This window comes from Ambystoma mexicanum, chromosome 7q (genome assembly GCF_040938575.1).
Source record: "Ambystoma mexicanum isolate Mex_15411 chromosome 7q, UKY_AmexF1_1, whole genome shotgun sequence".
In the NCBI taxonomy this organism is placed as follows: Eukaryota; Metazoa; Chordata; class Amphibia; order Caudata; family Ambystomatidae; genus Ambystoma; species Ambystoma mexicanum.
In genome coordinates, this window is record NC_090941.1 from 428,487,146 (window position 1) to 428,513,359 (window position 26,214).

Here is a 26,214-nt window from a genome sequence, read left to right on the forward strand (position 1 = left end):
CCAGGTATCAGCAAAAAGGATTGCAGTGATTGGGATGGACATAGATGGGTGTGAATGGCGCACTGTACTGTGCATCAACGCTAATATTGCCCTTCAGGACTTATCTGATGAGGATCTCTTTTCTGATGCGGAAAATGATGGCGAGATAATAATGGAAATATCAATGCCCTGTGACATTTTGATTCAGACTAGACAAATTCCCGTCCAGTTGATGGCAGTGGTGGGAACGCCACCGTCCTTTTTTGATGATGACATGCGACTGGCGCTAAACAATTTGTGGACAACAGGCCCCCATGATGTAGGTTTGTTGCATGGAGTGACACCAGTGGTAATAAAGCTCAAACAAGGGGCAATTTTGCCCTGAGTGAAACAATATCCATTGTCCCGCGAAGCTGAGGAAGGGATAAAAGAGACAATAAATGCATTGTTCGCACAGGGGTTAATAGTGCCTTCAAACTCCCCATGTAACACCTGTATCTACCCGATCAAAAAAGCAAAGGGAGGGGCTTGGAGGATGATCCAGGATTTACGCTCCTTAAATGACATCATACAGAAAGAGTTCCCTTTAGTCCCGAACCCTGCTTCAATATTATGCAGCATCCCAAAAACGGCATCACATTTCACAGTGGATGATTTGAAAAATGCATTCTTCTCCATCCCCTTGGCAGAAGAAAGCAGATACCTGACAGCATTCTCATTAGGGGGAAAGAGATACGAGCATTGCAGATTACCCCAGGGATACTGTGAAAGTCAAAGCATATTCAACCGCATACTACACGAAGACCTGGGTAATTTATCAGTTGAAAGCACGATCATTCAGTACGTGGACTATCTGCTCATCTGCGCACAAAGTGAAGAGACCTGTAGGAAAGACTCAGTAATACTTTTTACGCTGCTGGCAAATAAAGGGATCAAGGTGGACAAGGGAAAGCTACAATACTGTCAGACGGAGGTGCTGTACCTGGGACAGCTGATATCAAGAGACGGGAAAAGAATAATCCCTGACAGAGTGGAAGCAATAAGTGGAAATGATATGATATGATATTATATGATATGGCATTTGTAACGCGCCTATACACAAGTGTTTCAAATCACTGTTCTCCATGGCCTACGTTTATCATAACCTTCGATAATAGCAAATTCCCCTTGCACTATGGTTGCCTGTAGTTCCAATGGAAAAACCTGTCCCCCATCTTCGTCCATAGGTATCTGTGGCCTGAATAGAAATTCATAAGGTATTCTCAGAATCTTGCCCACTAAACCAGGTAACCATGTTAAAAAAATGCATACCCCATAGTGGAACACTTCTGGCTCTAACGGCATATCTCGCAACACTATTTGGCCAGTAAATGCCATGATAAATTCGCCCACATTTTGAAAATGTATTCCTGGCTTTGAACGCACTATGCCTACATCAGTGAAGGAAATGGTCGTATTTAGCTCCGTCATTAAATCTCGGGCTAGTATATTAACTGGTGTATGCCCTGAATACAACAACGGAACAGACATATCACACTCTCCTATAGAAACTGGCAATTTCTGAGTAAAAGAAACTCTACTTGTAGCTCCAGAGAACCCCTGAGCATTCATGGCATTTCTTGATAACAAAAATGTTCCCTCTCGTATACATGAGCGAGTTTCCCAGTGTCAACTAAAAAAGAAAAGTATTTGCCTCCTATGGTAATGTCAACCCTCAGTTCCTCTTGAGGATTTGGCATCATTGATAGTACTGAACACATCAAGTCAACCTGTGAGCTGTCCTATTGTGGGTACATACTTATTCCTGTACCTGTAAAAGGATTCCCTCCCACGAAAATGACACCCCCTACTCTAGGAGTCAATAACTGTCCTGTGCTTACACTCTGCTGTATCTGCATGGGTGCATGCTGTGACTGCCCTTGAGGCAGGTTCAGTGGCGATTGCTGTGGTTGTGTAGTCTTTTGTGTTTGCAGCCCTTGTGCTTTATACACTGTTTGATCTTGGGCAAACCCGTCCCTACTTTTTGGGCTATATTCGACATGATAAGCTGTCCCTCCTCTTTAGAATTGTCCATTCTGTACATACCCTTGGCTCCCATGTGTTTGCGCAATGTGCCCTGTCATTCCACATGTCCAACACAAAGGAGGGGGCCTTCTAATTTGCCTTCCCTGCATGCTTTGATTATCATTCTGCACATTCTCAATACCGCATTGGTTATTCTGGAAGTTTCCCTGATTATTTTGAAAGCCTCTTCTTCTGTGGAACCCTTCCCTGCCCCTCAGCATAAATCTGTTCCCTCCTTTATCCAACTGCCATTGGTTATTCACCTGCGGCATACCTACTGCTTGCTGTGATCCTGGCCCTTCTCCACTCATTAGCATTGCCCCTTCTCTAGCATATTTCAACAGATTTTTCTGTACTAATTTGGCTTCCTCAAACTTCCTAGCATCTTCCCTCAATCAATTGTTCTCTTGCAGCAATCGACAATGGTGCGCAGTGGTCAGCTTTATTTCTGGCAATGACTTTGCCTCCATGCCCACCAGCTTCTTGAGCTGTCTCTGTACCTTGTCTGGCAATCCCTGACACAAAATATGATAGAATACATTGTATGGGAGGATTGGTCCAAGAGGCCCCCCTCCCCTGCAGCCCCTCCGCCTTGTGAAGTCCATGGCTGGTCGGGGGGTCCCCCTGCCACCAGGGCCCAGGTGGTGGGTGGGACACTGGCTGAAGACATTGACCAAACATGCTGTATTTAGCTAGGCCCTGGAAACCATTTTGTGAAATCAAGATGGTTTGAGCCCTGTGCACCTCAGCGCGGCCCCCACCCTTGGAGAGTCTCACTTATCCCTGTGGCCGCAGCTCTCTGGCAGATCCGCTGAGAGCCCATTTCCACGAACAGACGGACATGAGCTAGCACTAGATGCAAACATTGTAACATTCACCTTCCGCAGTGTATCACTGTTCTCAGTATGATCCGGCCAGCGGGGCCGGGGTGGAAAAGAACTGTAAAAGGGTCCCCTGACAAAAGAAGAGCCCCCAAAAACGAATGAGCAAACTACTTGTGATGAAACCCTTCTCTCCATGACCTTTCTGACTAAAACCTGTAACCTCCATGAAGATGGCAGAATATGTGCTTATATGACATTCGGGGTGAAGTACCCACATCCCTGTAGCTATGCGCAAATGGCAAAAGTGTCCCGGGGTTTTCATGTTATATGTTTCGCCGAGAAGACTGTACCCCAAGGTTCCATGCCATAACTGAACTAATGCTGCTAGAGTGCAAAGGAAGACAAATACAGCCCTATTGGGAGCTCATGTAAGTGGTGCACGAAAATGCACAATATGTATGTCCAAGCTCACCATGTGTCACTGCCATCAGTCTTATTAGCGGGTTGTTCCTGCGTGCTCCACCAACCTTACTACTACCTCGCTTACCGCACATGTATAGAAATGTAACAAAATGTTGTGGTTGTTAAATACTTAGCATATAGGTAACGCATTTGAAATGGCCATGTGAAAGGCACTAACAATGTCAAAAACGAAAGCTTTGAAAAGACTCAATGAGTATTGTATATTATATGAATGTTTATGCCTCTTCCACTTAAATCTGCAACACACGAGGAAAATACCTTTGTGAGCATATGCAAGGCCATTCCCCCTTCCTCCCCATTGAAGCCTGCCAGACGAAAAAGCAGAGGCCTGTGCTGCTCTGCTCCACCTCCCCCAATTCGGCTGGAGCCTCTTCAAACATTCACATTCCCCCCGCAGCACCCAAGGCCATGGCCTGCCACGTGAATTATTTACAACCCAGCAGTAAACCCCGGCCTTAAACACAGATCCGAAGGCGCCCTTTCTTAGGCTCCACGACCCACCAGCTCACCTTATGTTAATGGCCCCTGTAAAATTAGGACACCCAATATTATAGCAACACTACAGGAACACATTCATAATGACTTCTAACGAGACATGATAACTCGGACAGCCCGTCCCTTGCCCTGAGACCCAACCTTGCGACCTATGGTACCCGGTCAACAGGACGATGGTAACCATGTATTGATGTATCACCAAAAGACCCCACTCTAGGTGCATTCCTCCTGTGTTGCATTAACCTGTAGAATAACCTATTGGAAGATTTATCGGGGAAGATAATATTGCAATGTTGAATGACTGCGGTGTGCGTGGCCTTAGGGCAGAAAGCCAGGGAAGACAGTCATCACTGACACTGGTCACGGCTGGCACAACAACACCGTCCGGATGAACCCAGCCGACCTGCCCGGTCCAGCCGAGCCCACGAGGGTAACCAGTGACGTCCACTGACCCCGGCAAACCACATTGCAGCAGCACCTATAGTTAGTCGTCGCCACCCAATCCCCACAAACTTGTGCCCCCTATAGCATGTAGGTTCTTATGACGTTTTTTGTAAATATATACGCCTGTCTTTGCTATTGTCAGTCAGAGCGCTCTCAGAGTTTGCAGAGTCCTTTGCATGCCCTATTCTGATTGATAAACTCCCATTTAAGCTCACCCGCACTTTGTCTTAGCCTTATTCCCATCTTGGGAGAGTCCATTATTGTCTCTCATTGTGGGGAGGATCGTGCTATCTGGGGGACGCTCGCCTTCTGTGGTGATCCCGACAGCGTGATGATTATTTTCTGCTAACATATATATATATCCCTACCGTCCCCTTTGGCACGAAAATCTCTGGTCGAAAAGGGATACGCACGTTGCGCCGGCTCCGGAAGGCTGCCCGCCAACGGCAACCGGTACGCTCAGAAGTGCGCACTCAACAGAGAGAGGGTACGGGATCCCAGTTGAAAAATCCCCTTTGAGTACCGCTTGCCGGGCCGGGGCTGACCTTTGAGCGTACGGCAACACTGCCTGGACGGACCCAGTTTCGGAGACTCTCGGTTCAAGACGGGCACGTGAGTGTTAAGTGCGAGCGACCATAAAGGGAGTAGGGGAGGAAAAATAGGACAGGGAACGAGGTTGGTGAAAGAGGACACTTTGGGGCTACTAAGAACCATTCTAGACTTTCTTTACTTTTTCTTTGCATATGGCCATTAGGATTAAGAGGTGAAAAGAGATAAAGAGACGGGAACCTAGCTCCGCGAGGGGGTAGAAGGCGGCGCCGCATAGTGCTATCTTGACTAGTACTGGGAATATATGAAGAAGTGGAAAATGAGATAAAGGTGTCTGGTAAAGGAAGACACAGTGAATACATTAGTGACTGCTATTCTTTCTATTCTTCTTTCTGGGTTTACGGGAAAAAACAGGGTTACTACAAAAAAAAAATATATATATATATAATCTAAGTAGAAAGATGAGTTTATATCAAAACTACAAGACAAATTCATATCAGATTAAGACGGAAAGGGACAGCTAGCAAGGGAGGAAAGGGATTACAAATTGAGCTGTGAATAGAGTGTTGCCTATGGGTGTGTAAGCGTCATATGTGCCAGAACATATTTGTCACGATAAATGTGTAAAAGTGGTCATAAGTGCATAATTATGGGGTGGTTATGGTAAGTGTGACCAGAAGAAATTTTACAAGGAAGAGCGCAATGCAGTAAAGTGACTGTTTCTTTTTGATTCTTTGGGTAAATTTGCTGAAGATATTGATGGTGTACGAAGGGTGGTTTGCTTTTGCATGTGCCCCCTAAAGTATACAGAATAGAGGCTGTGCGCAGCCATTCTTGTATTGTACAGGTGGCGGAAACACACGCAGGTCCCCACGCGCAGTGATACACAAATACTTAGATATATCTGGTGATACATCTATATAAAGATATATATAAATATACATCAGTATCGAGCAACCACGAACCATGGGGGCAGAAACACCATTAGCACATATTTGTAAGAATCTACCTGGGTAGGCTGAACGCATTAAGAAATATCACGATCAGTGGATCACAGAGCTGAAGGGGGAAGGATTACCCAAAATATGGCCCGAAGGGGGATCATTTGTCAAGAGTGTCCTAGATATGGTAGCTACATGCATTTGTTTGAAATACAAGGGGAAGCAGCTACATAATAGGAGAGAAATATTAGACCTATGGAGATTGTTTGAAGAAGTACCGCCAACTAAGAAAAGGGAATTAGGTACTGATCTGCCATCTACCACTGACAATCCATTATTGATACCAAAAGACGACAAGGTGTTGCCAGAAAGGGAGTCACCGGTAGAGGTAACTAGGTTGTACCCAATACTAAATAAGCCAGTGCCCGCAGAAGGATACAGTGACCCAACATATGTACCCCCAACAACAGTCACTACGACTCAAGGGCCAACAGCACCCCCACCGTATGAGAATCATAGAGAGCGAGAGCAGGTAAGTACACCAATAGTGAACATAGAGAAACTAACTGAAGACCTAGTGTCCAGGCTCTCGATAGCAAAAGATGAGCTCTTGAGGATAAAAAGTATACGTGAACAGACTGCAATTAATGCTGCTAGGTCAGAGCTCACATCAAGAGCGCAGAGTCAGGATAAAACTATTGAGGAGGGGTGGAAGAAGGGGGAGATATTGTTTAGGATACAAGAAGAACCGGCCTGAATAATTGAACTAGAGGAGAGGGAGGAGCGCACTGACGATAAGATAAGGACTACAGGAGGTAGAGAGGAGCTATTGTGTGATATAGGAGAAGACTTAGAGGAAAGTGAAAGATTAAGTATGGCAATGGGAGGAGAAAGTGAGGGGCTGGATGGCGCATGTTCAGGGAGAACCATGGAAGAAGAATGGGCAGGATGACTAAGGAATTGGTTGGGGAAAATGGCACCATTAGGAAAAAATGGAACGAAGGTGAGAGCAGACAAGACAACAAAGGGGAAGTTACAACTCCCACTAAAACACAGGTGAGGAGGGAGGCCAAATTACATACCCTGGGCTCAGATGGATAAGGCCAATTTGTTAAAGTTATTGCCCCCACTATCAGGAGGGGCAAGCAAGTGGATATATGCATTCGAGAAACACACAGCCGGGGTACCTCTAGCAATAGGCGATGTGAAGAGTCTGCTAGTATCAGCAGTCGGGGATCAAGCTGACAGAGTATGGGTAAAGGCTGGCTTCCCGGGAGTAACTTTAGACTGCAATCGCCATGATGGCGCCTCTTATAACACAGTACGTGCCAGGGTGTGGGACGCCTTAAGAGAGACGTTCCCAGACACCCCAAATTTGCAGTCAGTCATGCAATGTACAATGAACGACGGGGAAGATGCTATGGATTACATTTTTCAGGTCCAAGAGATGTGGAGAACAGAAACGGGCACGCCCTGGTATCAATCAACATCATTATTCTACTTCATAATAAAGAGGGGGCTCCCTAAAGAGGTACAAAAAGCACTTGACAAAATCGCAGGTATTGAAGCAAAAGGATGGCCCGAAATACAGAGCATAATAGTTCACCACTGTAAACGAATAAAAGAGAGGGAAAAGGAGATAGCGCAGAAAAGATTGGCAGACGAGGCAAAATTAGTACAAACGAAGCTGGTGAAGGTCGCTGCAGCCGTAGCCGCGCTCCCACACAGCAGGGAGCGAGAAGAGGAGGAGGAGGGGCTGGTAGCAATACAGGGGAAGATGGCAACAAATTGGGCAGGAGTAGGGCAACAACAGTGGAACGAGCAGGAGCAGAGTGGAGGTCCGCAGTGGCAAGAGTGGGCCTCTCGAGGGGGACGCGGTGGGTACAGGGGTCGTAGAGGGGGTGGACAAGGGTACGGGGGAATGGGAGGAAATGGATGGCAAGGTCCCAGAGGTGCGCTGGGAAGCTATTGGAACTGTGGGAAGTGGGGGCACTTTTCCAGAGAGTGCAGGAGTAGAACAAACAACAGATTTCCAGAGATAGAACACTATGGCTACCCTCACCCGGGAAGCCCATATGGTCTCCCAATGGGGCAACAACAAAGGGAACAAGAGCAGGGGTACCCAGAGCAAAGGCAAGTGCATCACTACAGAACACAGAATCACCCACAAAACAACAACACTATGCACTACACCCCAGGCAACCCTTTTGCAACGAATGCAAATGGAGCCCCAGCACCAGCCCCCTATAGTTGTGTGTCAGTAGTTTCAGGAAGTGTGTTCAACCAGGGGGGGACAATGAGACAACCAGCATAGGAAAGCCCACAGAGAACACTTGTGTGTCCTGTTCTATCTACAACCTACGATGCAGCGGAGGAACCATTAGTAGGGGCGCAGATAGGAGACAATCAGTTCATATTCATGGTGGATTCGGGAGCGGAGAAATCATGTATTCGGGAGGGCCGGTTTCCGTTATCTAACCGGAAGTTAGAGATGCAGGGGTTCTCTGGGGCTGTAATTGAAGTTCCTTACACAGAAGATTTGGATGTGACAGTGGGGGGTAAAACGGTAAAGACACCCTTACTGTATTATGAACAATCGCCAATAAACCTGCTCGGAAGGGACCTTCTTAGCAAGCTTAACATGATAATATCATTTACAGAAAGAGGGATAGTGTGCTCGACACCAGGAATATGCCCATTATGTGTAATGCTGGTAGTGCAGGCTCGGACAACGGCACCGGAAATACGTGGCATGCCAGTGGACAAGAGAATGTTCATCGAAGGCTTAAAAATGCTGGCCCAAGTAGTCCCCGAGCTAAAAAAGTTGGAGTGGAAAATACCCGCAGAATTAATCTTCCGCCCAATAGTGCGCCCAGACATAGCACCAGGGTCAGTGGTATCCTTAGACCTGCATGCTGTCCAGGTATCAGCAAAAAGGATTGCAGTGATTGGGATGGACATAGATGGGTGTGAATGGCGCACTGTACTGTGCATCAACTCTAATATTGCCCTACGGGACTTATCTGATGAGGATCTCTTTTCTGATGCGGAAAATGATGGCGAGATAATAATAGAAATAGCAATGCCCTGTGACATTTTGATTCAGACTAGACAAATTCCCGTCCAGTTGATGGCAGTGGTGGGAACGCCACCGTCCTTTTTTGATGATGACATGCGACTGGTGCTAAACAGTTTGTGGACAACAGGCCCCCATGATGTAGGTTTGTTGCATGGAGTGACACCAGTGGTAATAAAGCTCAAACAAGGGGCAATTTTGCCCTGAGTGAAACAATATCCATTGTCCCGCGAAGCTGAGGAAGGGATAAAAGAGACAATAAATGCATTGTTCGCACAGGGGATATAAGTGCCTTCAAACTCCCCATGTAACACCTGTATCTACCCGATCAAAAAAGCAAAGGGAGGGGCTTGGAGGATGATCCAGGATTTACGCCCCTTAAATGACATCATACAGAAAGAGTTCCCTTTAGTCCCGAACCCTGCTTCAATGTTATGCAGCATCCCAAAAACGGCATCACATTTCACAGTGGTTGATTTGAAAAATGCATTCTTCTCCATCCCCTTGACAGAAGAAAGCAGATACCTGACAGCATTCTCATTAGGGGGAAAGAGATACGAGCATTGCAGATTACCTCAGGAATACTGTGAAAGTCCAAGCATATTCAACCGCATACTACACGAAGACCTGGGTAATTTATCAGTTGAAAGCACGATCATTCAGTACGTGGACGATCTGCTCATCTGCGCACAAAGTGAAGAGACCTGTAGGAAAGACTCAGTAATACTTTTGACGCTGCTGGCAAATAAAGGGTACAAGGTGGACAAGGCAAAGCTACAATACTGTCAGACGGAGGTGCTGTACCTGGGACAGCTGATATCAAGAGACGGGAAAAGAATAATCCCTGACAGAGTGGAAGCAATAAGGTCAGTGAGAGAACCCACAACAGTGAAGGAGATGCAGAAATTCTTGGGAATGTGTAACTATTGTAGAGCATGGATATTAGATTATGCAGCCTACACCAGGCCATTACTGCAAGCACTCAAGGAGGCCCAGCAAGAGAACAGGAAAATAGAGTGGTCAGAAGAGATGAGTGACTAGTTTAAGTCAGTAAAAGAGCTGATTTCGAGTGCTCCAGTACTCGCCAATCCTGATTATGAGTGCAAATTTTACCTGTTCTCACATTGTAAGGTAACCCTTATGACAGCTGTACTGACACAAAAGACTTCCCTAGGACACAAACCATTGGCTTACTATAGTGGCACATTGGATGCGGTGATGCAAGGCCACTTCGCGTGCGAGCAATCTCTCGCCGCCGCCGCCATTGAGAAAAGTGCCACAATAGTAATGGGGTGCCCTGTTACGTTGTTCGTGGAACACTCATTATTTGCAATACTTGAAAGATCAAAAAGTACACTGACCACACAGCGAGCAACTGCCTATGAAATAATATTGTCCAGCACCAATATTCACGTGGTACGGTGCAGGACAGTAAACCCGGCAACATTCATCACAGAACCATGCACACTAGAGGACATGCAAGAACACAATTGTGCAACGTACACAGGAGAAACAGGGGAGGGCGAAAATGCCCTGAGCGAGGGGGAGGTGTACTTTGTGGATGGGTCAGCGTCGATTGACATGGACACAGGAGAGAAACATGTGGGACTGGCAGTAGTGAGGCTAGAAGAAGGTGAGTATGAAGTACTAGTACAGTATCGCCTTCCATCACATTTCTCAGCACAAGCAGCAGAACCTATTGCCCTAATAGAAGCATTACATGCAGCTAAAGGATGTGCAGTAACAATATATACAGATTCAGCCTACATGACGACAACAGTACATGGAGGTCTAGCTAGGTGGGGGTGGAGAGGGTTTCGAAGGGCAGATGGGACCCCAGTGCAACATGCTGAATTACTGAAAGAATTGATTGAGGCCCTAAAAGATCCAACAGTGGTAGCAATAGTGAAGTGCCAAGCACATACGTCCAACACAGACGTTGTGTCTTTGGGGAACGCGGCAGCGGTCGCTGCTGTCAAGGAAGCCTCGTATTTTGAAATACATGGAACAGGTGAGTACATATTACAGCACAAGACGAACGAAGAACTCCCAGAAGGATACAGTGCCATGCCCATATCACAAATACTAGAGCTGCAGGAAGAGGCCAGTTGTGATGCAAAGATGGTGTGGAAAAAAAGGGGGTGCAGCCAATCGGCACAGACTTATTACGGCGCCAAAATAACTCAGGAAAAGAAGTAATGCCCATCAAACTGTTAGAGATAGCATTTCAGCAATTACACTTTCCAGCGCACAACACTAAGCAACACATTGCAGCAGAGATACAAGAAGACTGGTTCGTGCCATGGCCCCAGAGCACATATCTAGATTGACAATGGAGTGCACAACGTGCCAAATATATAACTCTGGAATGAAGCTACGAACACTCAGGGGGACAATTCCAAAACCCATAGGGCTCTTCAGAGAACTGCACATTGATTACGCGGACATGGGGGAAAGGTGTAATGGGGCACGCTACATGATAGTGGTTGTATGCCCATTTTCGAGGTGGGTGGAAGCAGGCCCATGTGCGCAACCTGATGCTAAAAGCGCTGCAAACTTCCTAGTAAGGGAAGTGTTCCCGCGTTGGGGAATTTGCAACGTAATTCGCTCGGACAACTGCACTCATTTTGTGAACGAGCTCTTCAAAGAAGTTACCACGTTATTGGGAATAAAACATAAATTGTGCTTGATTTATCATCCTCAAAGTAATGGCGTTGTCGAAAAGATGAACGGACTGTTAAAAGGGAGACTGTCTAAATTGTGTTTCTCGTTGAAGAAAAACTGGATCTACTGCTTACCCCTTGCACTGTTTGAGCTGAGGAATCAGCCGAGCAAGGACCACCATCTGTCCCCGCACGAAATTGTGACAGGGAGACGGATGCACACTGCATATTCCCCACTACGCCAACACTCAGATGCACACAGAAGCGCCACGATATTGGGAGATGAGTTCACAGAATACCTGAAGAAGCTAACTAGGGCAGCGCGTGCAATCTCAAAGCAGCTCTCACCACCATTCACAAGGGAAGAAGGAAACACGACGGTGTCCTATGGAGAACACGAAGTAAAGGCACAATTAATGCCAGGAGAGTTCATTTATGTCCGGAGCTGTGTGCGCCGGTGGAATGCCCCAAGGTTCCATGGGCCATACGAAGTGGTATTTTGTACCCCTACAGCTGTAAAAGTAAAGCGACTCAAATACTGGATACAATTTACAGATGTGCGAAAGGCATATAATAGTGTACAGGAAGAGGTGGATGGGGAGGCACAGACAACAGCAAACAACAGTAATGAAAATGATGAGTGAACGTGAACAAGTGAATGGAGGAGTGTAACTGACAGACAAAAATGTTAATGAAAGAAATTATATTACAGGTTATCGATCGAGATAAAAAAAAAAGGGGCGTTCAAGTGTAAATAACGATGTGAAAAATATGTATATTGTCTGCTCCCTTCTCTGTACATTTCCCCCATCCCCTACCCAACCCATCTCCCTTTCATGACCTCCTGCCACAAACAGTGCCAACAAAAATGTTTACATGCACGCACTTAATGCACTTTTATATCTCAAACAGAAACTACCATGGCAACAAACGGGCAGCCTGCAACAAATAGATTGATTAGATATAGAGAAGTTTTAGCTGAAAGATGTAGATATTCGTATGAGTGTGGGTTGTCTGTATGCATTACATTATTTTTTACAATACTGTTTGGCTTGGTTACTTATTGGTTTATAGCGTTCATCTGAACGAGGGGGGAGGGAATAACGGGATTAATGCGACAAATGAAACCACAACTGTAAATACTAAAGAAGGTGATTTTTTGGTATGGGACGGATCTAAACTTGTATGGGGTTATTACACAACACCACCCAATGTTGCTATCTTGTCAAATGAAAGATTGCAGGAACAAATGCGAAACAGCACAACCTCCCCGCCAAAAGCATCTAATTACAATGCCCATAGTTTAAATGATCGTAACCCCTCTGTTATATCATGGTTGTACAACACCCCCACCAGCGTGCCCACTTCTGCAACAGAAAACACACTGCTAGATAGTATGAAGAAAGAGAATGAAAGAATGACAGTGAGATATGAAGCATTATACAATGACTGGGGAAAGGGGGGCGAAGGGGAGAAAGGGGGGCCCACACTGTTCCTCGCCCATGAAGCTGGGAAATATCTTAGAAATAACAGAAGGAAAAGGGAGGCGGGAAAGAGAAAATATGACGAATATTACTGGTTGGGGCTGGACAAAATGGAAGACCCACGACACCCCCACCAGACAAATAAATGGTATGCGGACATGAGTGCCACAGCTAAGCAAACAACAAATGAAAGCTGTTCTGTCTGCTCCCTCATTCCCCATGCTTCAGGTACACCCAAAGTACTGCTGCCTAAAGAGTTGCCTATTGTCGATGCCCAATGTCTCCTTCATCTCACGTTGTGCAGAATTAAGAACACCTTCCAGGCACATGAGGCAACTTTTAAAATGCTGCAGAATGAGAAGACATGTTATCCGAAAGTGGATGGAGGGATATGTTTGGAAGAACCATTTTTTTTTATAATACAAGGAACATTATTTTCAGAAAATAAGTGGAAAGATGAAGAGATACTGTGCAAATCCGAAGTGCTGCGAGGTGTGGCACCAGAGAAACTGCAATGGATAGAAAAAACTTGCACACCAGTTTGGAAGGAGCACATCTCAAAATTGACTTGGGTAACAGCCATTGAAAAGCCCTTCAAGCTACAGAAAGAAATAAACTATGAACTGTGTTTCAAGGGAGACGGGAAAATCATCATGGGGGTAAACAAAAATTGCAACAAGACCCTCACCATCCCAGATATGAGAAAGGGGACAGCGGCCCTCATGGACATTTATTGGGTATGTGGCAACCAGGCATGCCTGCACCTCCCACAATCCTGGGGTGGCAGCTGCTCATTGGCCACCCTACACCCGGCACTAATGGTGATACCGGAAAGCCACATTGATGGGAGCAAGAAAATGCGAGAAAGACCTCAGCAGAATGAGGCCCAGCCAACTGCAGAGTCACAAGTATATGTTCTGTCTTCCAGTAACAAGGAGGACGTGCTGTCACGAAACAAACGATCATCGAACTACATATCAAAAGCATCATCAGAGTTACTGGCACATTTCCCGGATAGATATCGATTATTCAGCTCTGCAGAAACTTTCTTTGCCTCACTTATCCCTAGCATCCAGGCACGGGCAAATGCTAAATGGCTCCAAATTACACGCTGGGAGCTGATCCAGCTGGCAAATGACACTGAAGAAGGATTTAACGTAATAAAGGTGGAACTGCAAGCACTGCGGCTAATGACCATGCAAAATAGGTACGTCTTGGACCTGCTGACAGCAATGGACGGAGGTGTTTGCCGAAAAATTGGAAGTGCCTGCTGCACTTTCGTACCTTCTGAAGACGCAGATAATGGTTCCTTGTCCCATGTGATCGAAGCAGTTCATAACCTAGGAAAAAGAATGAAAATGGAAGGTGGAGCAGAAGAGAGCACATGGTTCGACAACATCTTCTCCTGGGTCTCATCATGGCTGGGAATGACTGTTAAATTTTTGATGCCGGCAGTAGTGTTCCTCCTTTTTATTTTTTCTATGTGCCTGGTGGGTCTCCGATGTTGTGCTAACTTCGTACCAAATGGTGCAATGATGATGGTGACAATGGGCAACGCCCGCGGTACGATACAAAACATGCAGGAAGTACAGGTACAAACAGGAACAGATAACACGCCAAGATTCCAGATGGTGCCTATATACCACAGCGGGGATGTAGTAGATAGGCTATGGCACACTACAATTAAAGAGCCCCGTGAACTTGAATGGTATGAGGACGTGTGGGTGGACTTAGAAGGGGACAGTGGTTGTATATATCTGACCTGCACCCCGGACGAATATGCTAGAAGAGGAGAAAGCCTGTGAGGAGTGTGTAGGGCATGGATGCCCATAAAAGGCACCCCTGCATGGGATGAGGTTGTAGTTGAAGAGGAAGAATGCAAGAGGTTGGAGGATTTACAGTATTCGTTACTTAAGTAACGAAAGGGGGGAAATGTATGGGAGGATTGGTCCAAGAGACCCCCCTCCCCTGCAGCCCCTTCCCCTTGTGAAGTCCATGGCTCGTCGGGGGGTCCCCCTGCCACAAGGGCCCAGGTGGTGGGTGGGCCACTGGCTGAAGACATTGACCAAACATGCTGTATTTAGCTAGGCCCTGGAAACCATATTGTGAAATCAAGATGGTTTGAGCCCTGTGCACCACAGCGCGGCCCCCACCCTTGGAGAGTCTCACTTATCCCTGTGGCCGCAGCTCTCTGGCAGATCCGCTGAGAGCCTGTTCCCACAAACAGACGGACATGAGCTAGCGCTAGATGCAAACATTGTAACATTCACCTTCCGCAGTGTATCACTGTTCTCAGTATGACCCGGCCAGCGGGGCCGGGGTGGAAAAGAACTGTAAAATGGTCCCCTGACAAAAGCAGAGCCCCTAAAAACTAATGAGCAAACTACTTGTGATGAAACCCTTCTCTCCATGACCTTTCTGACTAAAAACCTCTAACCTCCATGAAGATGGCAGAATGTGTGCTTATATGACATTCGGGGTGAAGTAGCCACATCCCCGTAGCTATGCGCAAATGGTAAAAGTGTCCCGGTGTTTTCATGTTATATGTTTCGCCGAGAAGACTGCACCCCAAGGTCTCATGCCATAACTGAACTAATGCTGCTAGAGTGCAAAGGAAGACAAATACAGCCCTATTGGGAGCTCATGTAAGTGGTGCACGAAAATGCACAATATGTATGTCCAAGCTCACCATGTGTCACTGCCATCAGTCTTTTTAGCGGGTTGTTCCTGCGTGCTCCACCAACCTTACTACTACCTCGCTTACCACACATGTATAGAAATATAGAAATGTAACAGAATGTTGTGGTTGTTAAATACTTAGCATATAGGTAACGCATTTGAAATGGCCATGTGAAAGGCACTAACAATGTCAAAAACAAAAGCTTTGAAAAGACTCAATGAGTACTGTATATTATATGAATGTTTATACCTCTTCCACTTAAATCTGCAACACACGAGGAAAATACCTTTGTGAGCATATGCAAGGCCATTCCCCCTTCCTCCCCATTGAAGCCTGCCAGACGAAAAAAAAAGCAGAGGCCTGTGCTGCTCTGCTCCACCTCCCCCAATTCGGCTGGAGCCGCTTCAAACATTCACATTCCCCCCGCAGCACCCAAGGCCACGGCCTGCCACCTGAATTATTTACAACCCAGCAGTAAACCCCGGCCTTAAACACAGATCCGAAGGCGCCCATTCTTAGGCTCCACGACCCACCAGCTCACATTAGGTTAATGGCCCCTGTAAAATTAGGACACCCAATATTATAGCAACACTACAGGAACACATTCATAATGACTTCTAAAGAGACATGATAACTCAGACAGCCCGTCCCTTGCCCTGAGACCCAACCTCGCGACCTATGATACCCGGTCAACCGGACGATGGTAACCATGTATTGATGTATCACCAAAAGACCCCACTCTAGGTGCATTCCTCCTCTGTTGCATTAACCTGTAGAATAACCTATTGGAAGATTTATGGAGGAAGATAATATTACAATGTTGAATGACTGCTGTGTGCGTGGCCTTAGGGCAGAAAGCCAGGGAAGACGTTCATCACTGACACTGGTCACGGCTGGCACAACAACACCGTCCGCATGAACCCAGCTTACCTGCCCGGCCCAGCCCAGCCCACGAGGGTAACCAGTGACGTCCACCGACCACGGCAAACCACATCGCAGCAGCACCTATAGTTAGTCGTCGCCACCCAATCCCCACGAACTTGTGCCCCCTATAGCATGTAGGTTCTTATGACGTTTTTTTGTAAATATATATGCCTGTCTTTGCTATTGTCAGACAGAGCGCTCTCAGAGTTTGCAGAGTCCTTTGAATGCCCTATTCTGATTGATAAAACTCCCATTTAAGCTCACCCACACTTTGTCTTAGCCTTATTCCCATCTTGGGAGAGTCCATTATTGTCTCTCATTGTGGGGAGGATCATGCTATATGGGGGACACTCGCCTTCAACATGTATCGATTTTCCACATGACTCTCGAGTTTCCAAAGAACACTTCTCTTGAAAATTCTAAATGTAAGCAAGCGGATCCTCGCCTTCCTGCATCCTACAAGCCATATTTGCGCCCATATCTGACGTATTAGGATATTGTACTCTAAGCGCTTTCCAGACTGCCACTCTCCAATTATTAAACGGTGCCCCATCATGCATTGTGTTCTGTGCTGTGACACTTGAGTATCCTGCTCTCGTCCAAATGTCATCAGCCCTCTCCCCAAGTATAGCTGCTAGAAAACCCTTGATGTCCTCAATAGCTAGCGTGTTTACTCCTGTCATTTTTTCTAGTTCATAGATCCATTTCCCAGCGCCTGAAGTCAAACTAGGGAGCTTACACCTTAGATTAACCTTATCTATCTGGGGCCATGGAATATACCGCGGTCTGGCCCCTCCTTTTTCTAAGAAGCTGAATTGTGAAATCCCCAAATCGCAATCGCCTCTCTTCATCTGCCTGTTCATAGCAGGGACAATGGTTCCTGATCGTCTTCCTCCTGGTAATGTCCTCAACCTGCTCATATAGGGTGGCCAGTCCACCCTCTCACTAAGAGGTCACCTTTTACGTCGCTCTTGTCACACCATAGGCTCTGGCATTCCTTCTTTAGGCTGGTCCAAATCTGACCACCTCACTTCCTTGTCTGTTAAAAACATCCCTCAGGACCACATGCACCATCACTTTCAACCCAACAGAAGGTTTGCCTGTCTTGTCTGACATATCTTGTCACCCAATGGTGTGACTGTCCTCCATTTCATCCCTATTTAGTATTAGCCTTTCCAAAGACAAGCCTCTCTGCTCAAGGCTGAACAGGCCCCCCTCTTTGCCTCGTGACTGGGCACTTTCTGATCAATCGTCTTTCCCTTTATTTCTCGATTCACTTTCTGTCCTCATCTCCTGATAAGGCTTCTCGATTCTGTTTCTGATGCTTCCTATCTCAAAATGATCCTCTATATTTACTCTAGAGTGTTCTGGCATTGGTTCTTGCGATGGGAGGAACTCCTCTAAGTCCTCCCATAATACTACCGGACTAGGTTCCATTAGCTCTTTCTCAATGCGATTAATGTTGCTTGTCCTCTGCCTTCTCTTTTGTTCCATTTCCTTATCAAATTATCTTGGATTCTTTGCTTCTTTCCTAACCCTTTCCTCTTCCTGTCTTTTCACTTCTCTTCTCTCATTTGCCCCAAGCACCTCTTCATCTCTGCTTCTTTGCATTCTTTTATCTCTTAATTTCTGTTCTTCCTCTTCTTCCCTTTTCTTCTCTAGCCTGTCTCATTCTTCGATCGCTCTATGCCTACTGTCATATTTTCTTTGCTCTTCTGCTCTTTCTGCTTTTCTTAACTGTTCTTTCTTATACATTTGTTCCCGTCCTTGTCTACTCTTTCGTTTAGACTCATCTTCTTTGAATCGTTTTTCTCGTTCCCTGTCTTTTTTATCCTGCTCGTCTTGACCTTCTCCTTGTTATTCTTCCTTGATGCTCTTCCCATCAATTTGGTGCAATATTTGAATACCCATCCATTTGTTCTGTTTGAGCGCTATCTCGTGAGTTGTATCTCTTTCTCCTTTCCTTCTCTTTATATCTTGTTCTATATCTAGGGTCAAACGTGGTCATTCATTTTTCTCTTTATTCCGTGGGACTTTAGACATCACATCTTTTTCTAAAGCTCTCTCTGGACTTTCGTCACTGCTATACGCAGGCGGATCATGTATCGGATTACTGTATCCTGTCACTGCCTTAAGCTCTCTTAATGGATACAATCCTTCATCTTTCGTACTATCGCCATTTTCTTCGGGTGCAGTAGGGGGAGCAGAAGGCTCAACACCCCCCTCTTTACACTGGTTAAGCATCAAGTCTTCAGGAGGTGGGTCTTCCTGTTCCTCCTGGTACAATTTTCCAAAGCCCATGGCTAGTTAACCTTTATTCCAGTAGCTTTCCCATGTATGCGGTGTGCATGTATGTGTTCATGTGCTTCAAAACTGCTTTTGACAGGGATCCCCCTTGTGGCCATGGCATGAACATTTTATCTGCCGTGCTCTTAACCCATTCTGCACCATACTGCTTAAGCTTGGGTGCGTGTTTTGCAGCTGTTTGCACAGGTGAATGAGCGGAGTAACATTCATCATGACAAGTCACAGTCGACTGTCAATACTTACCGTTATTTCACACAGAAAAATACTTTTCAGAGAACTAATACAATATGAGCTTGCATCAATCGTCACAGCTCCAAACCTGTATGGCTCATTTTACTTCAATCTACCTATTCAATCAACACCATTAGTCAACTAAAAAAAGAAATCATCAAATCTCAACCTTTTACCCCAATCTATTACTTGTCGCTCTTCGATATTGCATCATTTCCTTAACACATATAACTCATACAATATACAAACACACATACTGGCCGGCCCCAACATCTAGCTCTTCTCAGCGCTCTTCACTGCTTATTATCGCCCCTAAAATTACTCATATCAGAGTGTATGTTATTTTCCTTGTTCGCTCATAGCCTAGGTGTATCCACTTGGGTTTTAAAATAACTTCTTGTAGACGTCCCTGGACATAGGATTAATGGGCTTAATCTATGACGCTTCACTTGCTTTGACGCTCTTTGTCGTAAAACAAAATACCCCACCAACCCTCTGTTACTTTCTTTCCATTATCAATTTCCCCACTTAATATGCATACATTCTTTTTTGCCATCTTTCTCAATCTACTCACCATTCACTTTTCAGCTCCTGACCCTTGGGATCGTCTCCTCCTCAATCAGCCACCTCAGCCTTCGGTCGGCTTAACTGCCTGTAGAAACCAGGAGGGGAATTCCGTCAAAGAGGGACCTGTCCCATATGTCTCGTTGTGTCTTGCAAGAACTTGTTTGGCCGCTATCCACAGAAATCCTTGCGGTCCTTCAGCTAAATGGTGGAGGACGCCCGATATTCTGAGACCCTTAAAAGCCTACTGGGTCAAAGGATCTTGAACCATCCTCTGCTACCATGTGAACCCATAGACCTAGGGCCCTTTAAGACGAGGTAGAAATGGATGGGAATGCAGATCTTACTCATACATCAATAATCAAACTAACTCGGGAAATTGGCAAAACTTAGTACTGATTTATATGCAATTGTCAAAAACAGGCAGTCACGACGGACACCACCGGACACCACAAAGCAAGTTAAAAAAAAACACAACCTTTATAATCAAAACTCATCATCATTGACGTCATACTATGTGGCAAACTACAACAACCTACTTGGGGATGTGATAGGCTTACAGGGAACATCTAGGTATACCTTCCATATTAATGGGGAATGTGATCAGGTCTCTAACATCAGGTACACAACTAAGCCCTCTAGTGCAAGTCATCTTCATTGTCCCAAAATATACGACAATCCATTGGCTACAAAACTATAGGGCTCTTTGATACGTGGCCCTCCACAATTGGATGGCACACTTGCACCCCTCTGGAATATTCCACACGCTAACAGCATGCAGGCTGGTACCCAGGTGCCTGTGGGCTGGTCTTGACCATTGATTTCCCACCTAGTTAGCCTGACATCTATCATCACTCTTGTGGTCTGCCATTCAATTAAGGCTTTGAAATTGGCCTCGTAGAAGCTCTCTGTGCCTGAGAATTAAAGGCAGTGTGGCATGGTTGTATCTTCTGGTTTCGGTGTAGCTCAACCCCCAATAGTCTATTTTCATCTGACCATGTGACTGGAGACCATGTTTTCGAGATCTTTGCTGCATATTATATTATTAAATGATGAATTCTCTTCACTATGTAGCCAGCCTCAAGATCACTTTGTCTACTTCTGTTACTGCATCTGTACAATTTTAAAATGACTTCGTATTTTCTTCACCGTTTCTTTGCATGATCATCTTCATTTTGAGCCCGAAATGTTGCTCAGCTTTGACACCTTCTCATCAGATTTTATAGAATGTCTATGTTTTTTTGTCTTGTGCATCTTTTCAGAGTGCGTCATTTCTGTTTCGCATGTCACTAGTCTTCTTTCTCGCTCACTTTCACACTTCTTACAGGCCTCTGTCCTGAAGACCATCCAGAAGATCCTCCTAGCCCGCACCTGCGAGGCTAAGAACCTCAGGGTCATCTTTGACTTCACACTTTCCTTCTCTGCCCACATCTCTGAGGTTTCTAAAAAAGTCAATCTTCCTACTGCACCTCCTTAGAGGTACTCTACCTTTCCTCTCCTTCCTCCAGAAGCTCACTGTCTCCCAAGCTCTGGTTCTCTCTAGGTCGGACTATTCTAACAGCCGCTTTCTAAATTTACCTGCCTCTATTCTCCGCCCTCTGCAACTAATCCAGAACAGGACTGCAAGACTTCTCCTTGGCCTCAAGCCCTGGGATAATATCTCTCCAGCTCTGAAATAATCTCTCCATTGGCTCCCAGTGGATGCAAGGATGAAATTCAAAACCCTCTGCATTGTCCACAAGGCTTTCTGGGGCCTGGGTCCAAAATGCCTTCAACTTTCCATTTGCAAATACCTCCCCTCTTGGGCTCTTCGCTCCTCTACCTTTAATTCCCTCGGGGTCAGTCGTTTTTCAAAAAAACACGCTGGGGGTAGATCTTCGGCTGGGGTCTCCCTCTAGAACAGCCTCCCTGCCACTCTAAAACTTGAGGAGAACCATCTCCAGTTCTGGAAGCACCTCAAGACCTTCCACTTTGCTTCTGCCTTTGCTCCCCCTCTCTCATTCTAATATGCTCTCTCTTGGCACTGTTCACCTGGCCACCCTCTGTCCCCTGGGCTCAAGTACCTGCTCACACTGCCACCCTCCTGCACTGCCTCCTGACCGCCCCTTGCTCTGGGGACTGTATCTGTTCCCATACAATCCCCCACACACCCCAATTTTTTTTATTTGTCTGCACTTATCAGACTTACCCAGTCTGCTGCCGTAAACACAGCACTTCCCACTTGCTGGCTGCACTACCACTGTTTATTGCTTCTATTATCCATTTATTTTTATTTATTTATTGTTATTTGTCTGTTCTCTAGTGCTCTGCACTCTCCACTCTCCCCCTTCCTTGCACTTTTCCCCTTTCCCTTTTCCATGCAATTGCGCGCTCTCAATGTCACTGAGCCTAGTAAGATTGTTGTTGTGTTCTCCCCTGTTCCCCTCCCTTGCCTTATCGTGCTCAGAAACACTTGTCTATGGGCTCAATACAAATAAAATATCATATCATATCTTCGTGAATGCATATAGTGTTTTCTCAGTGGATACCTTGTTTTCAGAATTTTCTCCGGTACAGACATCCTCACTGGTACTGTACGTGATGCAATTTCCGGTTCCCAACATATAGGCAACATATGGGTGGAGCTTTTGGTAGTGGCTTTTGACTCCTCCTCTGCACATCCTAACCGTAACATCCCTTTAACAATGTTTTTTCCATCAATTTAAAAGTGTTTTTTTTAGGTGAAAAGTTTCATGGTGTTACATCACTGTATATAAGTTATTCATAATTCCTCTTTTCCTACATATGAAAGAACTCTAAACCTCCTTAAAGAAACCATTTTTTGCAACATACTTATGTCTGTCGTTATCAGCAGCACATGCTGGGGATTTAAATCATCGTTCAATTCCCTATGGCACAAGGCTCCACCATGACCCCAGCCAAACCACCTCTATTATTTATTGCACCTACCCTGCATCTGAGATCAGTGTCTAATATACCATAATAATGCAACCAATGGCCAGTGCTCAAGGCTTGCAGCCATGGCCAGTCTCCAAATCCATGGGGCATGGGATTCAGCTAATCTGCATTCCCCAATAAAAAAACAGAGTACATATTTGCATTTGTCGAGAGCCAGGACCCCTACCCAGACACCAAATGTACATCACTAGTTTTAAAATTTACATTCTTACACCTCGGAAAAATAAAACACATATTTTAAAAACATGCTTTTAGGACCTTGCTAATGCGCGTTGCACAAGTTTGTTGTAATCAAGTCCACACTGCAGGCTGTAACGGCCAGCAGAATATATTTTCCCATTCAAACTTATAATTTTGCCCATGCTGCATGACCCAATAAGCAAATGACAGCACATTTTTCTCCTTGCTGATGGTCAGGCCCATTGCCCTCCACACCTTACTTTATGATCTCTCCTGCAACAAAAACGAACAAAAAAAAGAGAGCCGGCCGTTAGGAGGCTTGGAAAACAGGTGTGCACCGGCAGTTCAAGCCTGCGTTTCTAGTCACCTGATGGGCAGGCTCCCATGCCCAGGCTGCTAATGGACATTTGTATACTAGAGAAAAATATAAAAGGACCAAAACAATTTTTTGTCCCAGATACTTTTCTCTAGCATACAATAAGGACCATAATCAATGGACCTTCATAACTATTCACGGTCTCCACAGCCCCCTTTTCAGGCCATGGTGCATTAAACGACTCAGAGGGCACGTGCACACCATCACACAGGGCAACCATTCTACCCTTTTTAATTTTATATTTTTAACACTCCCTCAATGCCTGCTTTCAAACAGTCACACATCCATCCACCAATCACATCCATAAACTGTACATATAACCCTATGACCATACTGAGCTTTACCAACAGCCACTTAACAATCTTCTACAAATCTTTTGTTAGCATCTGCATTTCCCTTACTTATACAAAAAATTGTCCACAATGCTGGGGATGGAAATATTTGTTCAATTTCCCATGGCATAAGGCTCCACCTTGACCCCAGCCAATCCAAACCACCCCTATTATTCACTTCACCTACCCTGCATCCGATCTCACTGTCCACTATACCCTAATAATGTAACCAATGAGCAGTGCTTATGGCTTGCAGCCATGGCCAGTCTCCAAATCAATAGGGCATAGGCTTTGGCCTTGCCACATTCCCTGATAAGCAAATCAGAGTAAACATTTGCATTTGCCAAGGGCCAGGCACACTACCCAGAAAACACAATGTATCACTAGTTCTTCCACATTCTTACACTTTTGAAAAACACAAGACATATTTCCCAAAAACATGCGTTCAGGTCCTTGCTAATGCTTCGGCCATGCTGCATGACCCAATAAGCAAATCACAGTACACATTTCTCTTTGCTGACGGCCAGGCCCATTGCCCAGACACCAATGTTATATCACTGTGTTGTGTACTTTCATTTTACACTTTTCAAAAATAAAACACTGGACATATTTACAAAACTATGCTTTCAAGTTCTTGCTGACCCTCCTCGTGCATATTTGCTAAAAACTCATCCAGCACTTCCACTGGTACCCACAAGCATATTTTCTTTTCCAATTCACACCTACCCAAATTTCGAAAAACTTGACCACATGTTCGGTCCCTGGTGGCTATACCCACTTTAACTACATCTATAAAATCCAGACTGTATACACGATATTTAAAATATAAACTGCCTAGTGCAACGAAAACTGGAAATGTCATAATCAGAAGTTTCCAATTCTCAATTTCGTTTTCATTACCACAAAAATTACAATAAGACATTTCTTTAGGAAGCAATTTATGACTACTTGAAATGTGTCTGGTCGGTAATAGGTTTAATTTGAACCTCATAAAATGTCCATGCAACTGGTCATTTGGAAACCGTCTAAGGTATAATGCCACCACTCCAATCTTTTTTATGTTCATTCACTATTTGAGTGAAATGTCCATGATTATGGGTTTTGTTACAAGTGTCACCAATCCCTATGGTGTATAGCTAATTCAATGCTACCGGGATTATGAACCAAGGCCTCATTAGTTGTTTAGAGTATTTGCAAAATATAGTTATTATAAGTTAAAAGGAAAAGAGAGCTTTCACATCCTCGCAGATGGCAATCCACCAAACAGACTCACACACAAAACAAGCAACTCACTTGTGGTGCTGTAGCACGTCAAAAATGTGTTCCACACCCATTCTCCAAAGATCACCACTCTATGCCTCATGCACTGTCAAACCTGCATTGCTCCAGTGGGTATGATCCTTGCACACATTCCCCATACCATAATTCATCCATGCATGTCAGCATGTCACCAACTACCACTATGCACATACGCACCATGGCACCAGCCCATCTAACCAACCTTCACACCGCAATGCAACAGTTACCATAATTTATAAACATTACACTGTCTCCAGCACCCCTACGCCCTTTCATTCACAAACTATTGTCTTAGTCACTTCCACTCAGAAAGTATTGTGTCACTGCCAACTTAACCAAAAAATGTTTGCAACATTGCCCATACTGCAAGCATTGTGCACACAGCACACTATCCAAGCACATATAAACTGCCTTTGCCTTGAGGTCATGGCCAGTAGCCAGATTGTCCGGATCATGGCTGCCATGACCCGGACAATCTGGTCACGCCGATGGCCATAGGCTATACCTCAGTCACTGAATGTATATCACTATTTATTGTACCTACATTATGACACTCGTCAAAAAATAAAAGACAAAGGCGTTTGCAAAACCATGCTTTCAGGTCTTTGTCAATGCTCCTTACATGAGTTTGCTGCAAATCCGCCATTTGTTTTATTTTTTCAAAAGTGTCAAATGTACATACATGCAATAGTCATATAATGTATGCCCCGCTTCATAAAATACATTCAGACTTTGCACAAACATTCTAGGTTGGGAATATAATCTTTCTTAAAATGTGTGTCCACATTCGTTAAACAGAAACAACGTTATAAGTCATCTGAAAATGTTGAAATGTCTAATTGTGCCCCCTCATGACAAAATCCCACCAAACTTTGCAAAAATACTCATATCTAGCTCTACAATCTTCTTGCAAACTTTCTTGCAGATTTGTCAAATGGCACCACATTTACAAACCTTTAAAACATGTTGGTAACCCCCCTTTAATTTGGTTCCCTCTTGACAAACCACACCACACTTTGCAGGACCATTCAGAGTCAGTTCTCGAATTATTCCAAAATTTCATGCAGTTTGATTGACTGGTGGCAAAGTTATAAACCATCCAAAAACTGCTTTTCCAACCCTGTAATTCAGAAATAGGCATATATGTCTCCGTACATCTAACATGTTTGCGAACATCACACAATTGCTCTGGACATCTGGACTGTTCGTGGACACCTGTTTTTTGGGCTTTTTTAAGGCCATATTCCATTGCATTTTCATCACCCATTACCTCGCCAGAGATTGTTTCATTAGATTGACATGTGCAATGTTATGTTTTTTAATATGTTTAATGTTTTTACTCTGATGTTCGCGTACAAAGG